The following is a 6,103-nucleotide window of genomic DNA, read 5'->3' as shown; positions in this document are numbered from 1 at the left end:
AATGGTTACGTCTATGATAGATTTGTTCATGAGAACCATGTATCAGTCCTCCTTGTCTCAAGTCAATGGTTATTGTGGCTCTTTGAGAATAGACATGATGCTTATATGGACTCTTATGCTTGTGATCATCAACATGATTCATATGAGTAGCAACAAGGTTATTTTGGTGGGACTTATTTGCATGATGGATATGCTTCTTCTTTGGAACCTCATCCAAATGACGTTGGGCAGCACACTCATAACCATACGTATGAGAATGCCTACGCTTATGGGTAGCATAGCAATGACAAATGCAATTGTCACGAATGCTTTCAAGAGCAATCTTATGGGAATGAGCATCATACATCTTATTTCCGGCCACATTTAGTTGACCATGGATAGCATGAACCTTGTAATGTAGGAAATCATTATGATTAGCCTATGGTAACTAATGCAAGATTGTATACCATGCAAATTGAAGGAGGTTATAGCATAGATGAAAATGAGGAAGCTAATGAAGAAGACAATACTCAAGAAGAGGATGACAATGAAGAAGATGTGGAAGAGGACCAAGCTGAAGAACAAGAAGACCAAGAGCAGGAATTTCAGCATGAAAATAGTCAAGAAGATGAAGATCAAAGTGAAGAAGAGTGTTTAATAGACAATGAAGAGCATGAGGATGCAGAGATATGTGATGATGGCTTACAAAGAGAGTTATTTGCATAAATGGATGAGAATGTATACTCATATGATGATGATCTACTTGAGGATACTTATGATGATGAGATACATCAACCTATAGTTGATCATACTCTTTTTGATTCTCATGTATATGATCATGGTGTTGACATGTCATATGATTCGGATGTCTCATTTCCCTATGATCCCGGTATTCATGGTGGTAATCATGAATTCTTGGGTGGTTTCCCATTTGACCCAGGAGGTATAGATTATATGCATGATTCTTAGATAGATACCCATGATTGTGACTATTATTTTGAGGGACTTTCTTTTGATCTCGGGGGTACTTGATATCTTTATTTGGAGTATTGCCTACAAGGTAGTAACTCATAAATGGGTGCTGCAGTTTTAATGATTTTCCTATAGTTATTACATATGGAAAAGTGCATTCCAAGCTTGCAGTCCAAAATTTCTATCATAAAATAAATTGATTTATCTCAGTTAATTTGCAAGCTTTATGATTGGGGAAGGTACTATATGATGTCTACTTCATTATGACATCTCATATGCTGAAAACCGACATGTATTTCCAAAGTTATGGCCATTCTCCTACAAGAGCCATGTTTGGACATTTTTTAGTAGTTTACAGCCATCACCTTCATTGTAATTCTTTCTATATTTCCAAGGTTTGAAGACAAAGCTCTTTTAGGCTGGGATGGCTTGTAATAAAGCATAAATGCTTAGCATAAATGCCTTAGTCTAGGGTAAGTATAAAAGGTGGAGGTGTAACATGTGTAGCATCTTTTTGCCATTTACAAACATTTCTTGTTTGAGGTCTCAACCTCCCACCATCTAAGAGGGTGAATACTCTTGGCCACCAAAGCTTGGGGTGTAACATGTGTAGCATCTTTTTGCCATTTACAAACATTTCTTGTTTGAGGTCTCAACCTCCCACCATCTAAGAGGGTGAATACTCTTGGCCACCAAAGCTTGGGGTGCATACCTTGCTGCAGCCTCTCATCATTTGATTCTCAACCAATATTGGTAATATCATTTCTTGCCAAGCTACCTTGGCTATGGCTTCCTGGCATTTTATGTCTATTTTTTGTATTTTCATTTCAGTTTAAAAGCTTGTTGTGGAATTTAGCTTTATTACAATTGAGATGGAGAGGAATATCTAATTGGAGTATTAGAACATCCTATGTTGCACATTGGACATGTCGAATGCCAACATATGCAACGACATGGCACAAATCCATATCTTGTGGAATGAACCCAATCATTTAGCATTAAGTGCAAGTAGTAATCATCTTTGCCACCACCTTGACATTAATCTAATGAACGTGATCGATACCAATCAACAAGCTTTGTACAGGATTGCTCTTTTGATGGTAATCACACTTTTAGCACATCTTGGTAGTGAAAAAATCCATATTGAAACCGTCATGTCTTTGTGAGTGCTTGAGTTCTTCTAACACACACACACACACAACAACAACAACAACAACAACAACAACAAACACATTTTACATTATTGTGTGGAAAGCTACCAAAAGGAATGACAAATAATTATTGTTTTAAAGCACTTCTCTTGATAATCTAAGTATGATTTAGTGATGAGGGCCTCTACTTGAGAGGTAGCTTATATGCTTCTAGATGGGTGTCTATAGATACCCATATTTTTCCTTCATAGAACTAGTAGTTTTGGGTAATGAAAATGCAAAGGTTACACCAAAATTTTTGAATGTTAAGCGAGTGTTATGATTTTGGTGGGCTAAAAGTGAGGTGTTATTGGAGTTACCCAGCAATTGTAATTGAAGATCCATCCAAACATCCAGTATTTCATGTTAATGGATGCTTAGGTACTTTAAAAAACACAAGTGGCCGTGTATGCAGACATACACACACACTCTCTCTCTCTCTCTCTCTCTCTCTCTCTCTCTTATGTATGTATGTATGTATGTATGTGTGTGTGTGTGTGTGTGTGTGTGGATAGGTATATAAGATATAACAAGCGGTATGCTACATGAAACACCCTCGTATGGAACCATCTTATAGTGACACAAAAAAAACCAGAGTGTGCATACTTGAGATGACAGAAACTGTGAATCTGTGATCTTCCCCTTAGTCTGAAAGGGTTTTCAAGGCAAGTAGAAGAGAATCTACATCAGTAATCTATCTACCTTGCAAGGTCTGAATAAGAACTGTAAGAGCGAAACCCAGAGCTGCTCGATAACGCCCCAGGGGAACCTGCAGCCTTCTCTATGTCAACCATGACAGAGGTATATGGGATGGGGCGGTCTCGCAGAGAAGGTACGGGCTGGCCAGTCTCCATGAGCTTCAACACTTGGTCTATGAAGGGCCTATAAGGGACGTGTGGATGAGCACACAACAGGGCGATATGAACAAACTTCTCAACCAGTGGAAGGGGCCCCAGATTTTCCATCTTTGGGTCCAGAACATCAGATAACCTTCCCTTCTTCACTAGTGACCAGACCCAGTCTGTGATGAAGCATGGGCCTTCTGACTCAAAGGTTATGATCTTCCTCCCTGTCAGGAGCTCGAGGAGTAGCACCCCAAAGCTGTAGACATCACTCTTCTCATTCAGCTTGCCGTACAGCACATACTCTGGAGCAACGTATCCGTGCGTGCCAGCCACTCTCGTCGTCACATGGGTTGCACCGTCCGGTGTGAACTTTGCCAGCCCAAAGTCGGCCACCCGCGCGTTCCAATTGGCATCCAGGAGAATGTTGCTTGCCTTGATGTCTCTGTGTATGATAGCTGGCTGCACTTCCTGATGAAGATACGCTAAACCCCTCACTACACCCACAGCTATGTTATGGCGTTTGGGCCAATCAAGGCAGGTTTTCTGGTTGAACAGATGGTCATGGAGGCTGCCATTGGGCATGTAATCGTACACGATGATGCGCTGGTGACCTGCCTGGCTACTCTTGTCTAAACAACAGCCTCTGATTGCCACAAGGTTCCGATGTTTCACACTGCTGATGACCTTAACCTCATGGAAAAACTCCTGATCACCTGCAGGAGAGCAGTTCTTGAACCTTTTCACAGCAATATGTGTCCCATCTTTCAGAGTCCCCTTATAGACATTGCCAAACCCACCAGTTCCTAATACATTGCCTATTGAGAAATTATTGGTGGCTGCTTTGAGTTCGTCCAAGGTGTACCATGTAAGGTTGCTGCTATTTGCTAGCTTCCCTCTGCTGCTTTCCAGCTCAAGTTTCTCTTGAGCCAACTTCCTCATCAGATGCCGAACATAGAGGAACACTATAAGACCCATAGAGACTAGAAGCGTTACCGCGGCTCCAACAGATGCAAATACATAATTGGAGTGAGGGGGCACAGAATAAGGATCATTATGGCTGGTGAGCACTATGTTCAGCAAGCATGATGCAACATCTAGTCTGGCTGTGGTGTTAGGCATGCTGGAAGCTGCATAAAGATCTAAGATGTCCTGACAATTGTTGATGCTTCCATTGACTGCTCCAGGATACAGATACTTAGTAGCTGCATTCACGACGGCAGTTGAGCACATGGAGCAACTTGGCAACTGCTCTGTGGAGGCATTGGTGCAGGTGTTAGAAATATCAGATAGAACCATCTTCGGAACAACATCTTCCAAGGCTTGGATCGAAGTAATGTTTCTGCAGCTTTCTGCTTGTTGAGCTAGGAAAGAAGTCGGGAAACTGCACTCTGATCTGACACTTGTGGGGTGGCCAAGCAAGCTGAGCTTGTGATCAAAGGCATCCCAACAAGCCTCTGCAGAAAAGGATGGAACCAAGAAGAAACCTGACTTAGCAACATACTCCACCATGACAAAGAGCAGAGCTTGGATGAAACTGGTGCAGTGGTACGTGACATTGTGGGAGTTCTTGACATCTTCTTGCACAGATTTTGCCAGATCCAGGAGGGAAAAATCCAAGGGGCAGGGTGAAGGGAGAGGCTCTGAGCTGCTGACCAAAGGAATGATTGCCAATAGGACACACAGTAGACCACTGTGCTGCCATGATCTAGGAGCAGCACTTGTCATCATGGTCTTTATTACAGAAAACATCTTTTCTAGAAAGCCCTGCAAGGCTTCAACCCTCCTCAAAAGTTGGAGCTCAAAGAAACCTGCTGAGATTGTAGACATAACAAAGCAGCTAGACTTCAATCCTCAAGAGTTGAGCTCCAGCTCAGAGAAACCTACTGAGATTTGAAGTCATAACAAACCAGCCAGACTTCAATCCTCGAGGATTGGACCTCGAATAGACCTTGCTGAGATTGAAGACAGCCCTCTCAAAGACTGTGCTTCAAATATTCTGAGTATAGGCACATCTAGGCACCCCGGCAACAACGCATTGTCCTACACCACTTCCCCAATGCTCTGCAAATTTCACAGCTTGAAGCCCAATTCTCACAAAAATTCGACAGAAGATCCTTTAGAAGCTGCGAATTGCAGGTCTGGAGCCAGCTATCAGAGAGTTTTGCGTGATCTGCTAAGTAAAGTTCAAGTGCAGAGGTCTGGACGCCATAAACGGACCTCGCTTAAGCTTCCAAAAAATGGGCTGCACAGGATCTCTCAGATTCACCTAATGCAGATTTGGATTGGGCACTTGATCTTTAGCAAGTGCCAAGTGGTTCAAGCAATGTCTTATTTACCTACTGCAGATTTGCATTGAGCACTTAATCTTTAGTAAGTGGTCCAAACAATGTCTTATTCACCTGATGCAGATTTGCATTGAGCACTTACTCCATCAGTAATGGGTCTAAAGACGTGTGAATTCTGCTCACTTCATCAAGCAAGACTGCATAGCCAAAAGGGAGCTGCAAAGCTGCAAATTTCTCTAACAAAAACATGGGCTTAACACGCCCATTAGATAGAGAGGGGTAGCACATGCCCTTTGTGCCTAGGAGTAGACAAGGTTATAGCAAGAGCATCTGCCATGCCCATGAATAGCCCCTCTTTTCTGAAATGCTTTTGCAGCATCAGCTCCCACTCACAATCCTTCTTTACTACCCCCTTTTCTTCTTGATTTGATATAGTAAAGTTTGGGTGCTAGTTTGATTACTCTTTTAGATGACAACCCTACACAATGCTCCTTCCAATCATTTTATTCTTAAGGCCTTAACTTTACACTACCACCTTATATTGTCACTTGGAATATGCTCTCTCTTTCTATTCTCAAGGTACCATCTAATATCGCCCTTTGAAATATACCACCTAATATTGTCACTTGGAATACACATTCTCTTTTTATTCTCAAGGTACTATCTAATATGGCCCTTTGAAATATACAATCTCAAGGCCTTATCTTTACACTACAATCTAATATACTCCCTCCAACTATCTCATATCAAATACCATGTTCTATAGGTAGAAGAGGCCTTGTGCTAAGGCCAATTTTTCTCTAATCGAGGGATAATGAAAAAAGGCACCCAT

General features: G+C 41.8%; 1 pseudogene; it reads right to left on the bottom strand.

Moving 5' to 3' along the window:
- Positions 1–2,225: 2,225 nt before the first annotated feature.
- Positions 2,226–5,648, bottom strand: LOC148012298 (putative LRR receptor-like serine/threonine-protein kinase RKF3 pseudogene; annotated as a pseudogene).
- Between the last annotated feature and the right edge of the window lie 455 nt (positions 5,649–6,103).

This window comes from Lygodium microphyllum, chromosome 27 (genome assembly GCF_053477565.2).
Source record: "Lygodium microphyllum isolate KBCC chromosome 27, Lygodium_microphyllum_v1.1.10, whole genome shotgun sequence".
Taxonomy (NCBI): domain Eukaryota; kingdom Viridiplantae; phylum Streptophyta; class Polypodiopsida; order Schizaeales; family Lygodiaceae; genus Lygodium; species Lygodium microphyllum.
Note: the sequence above shows the minus strand (reverse complement) of the source record. Positions and strands in the feature narration are given on the sequence as shown.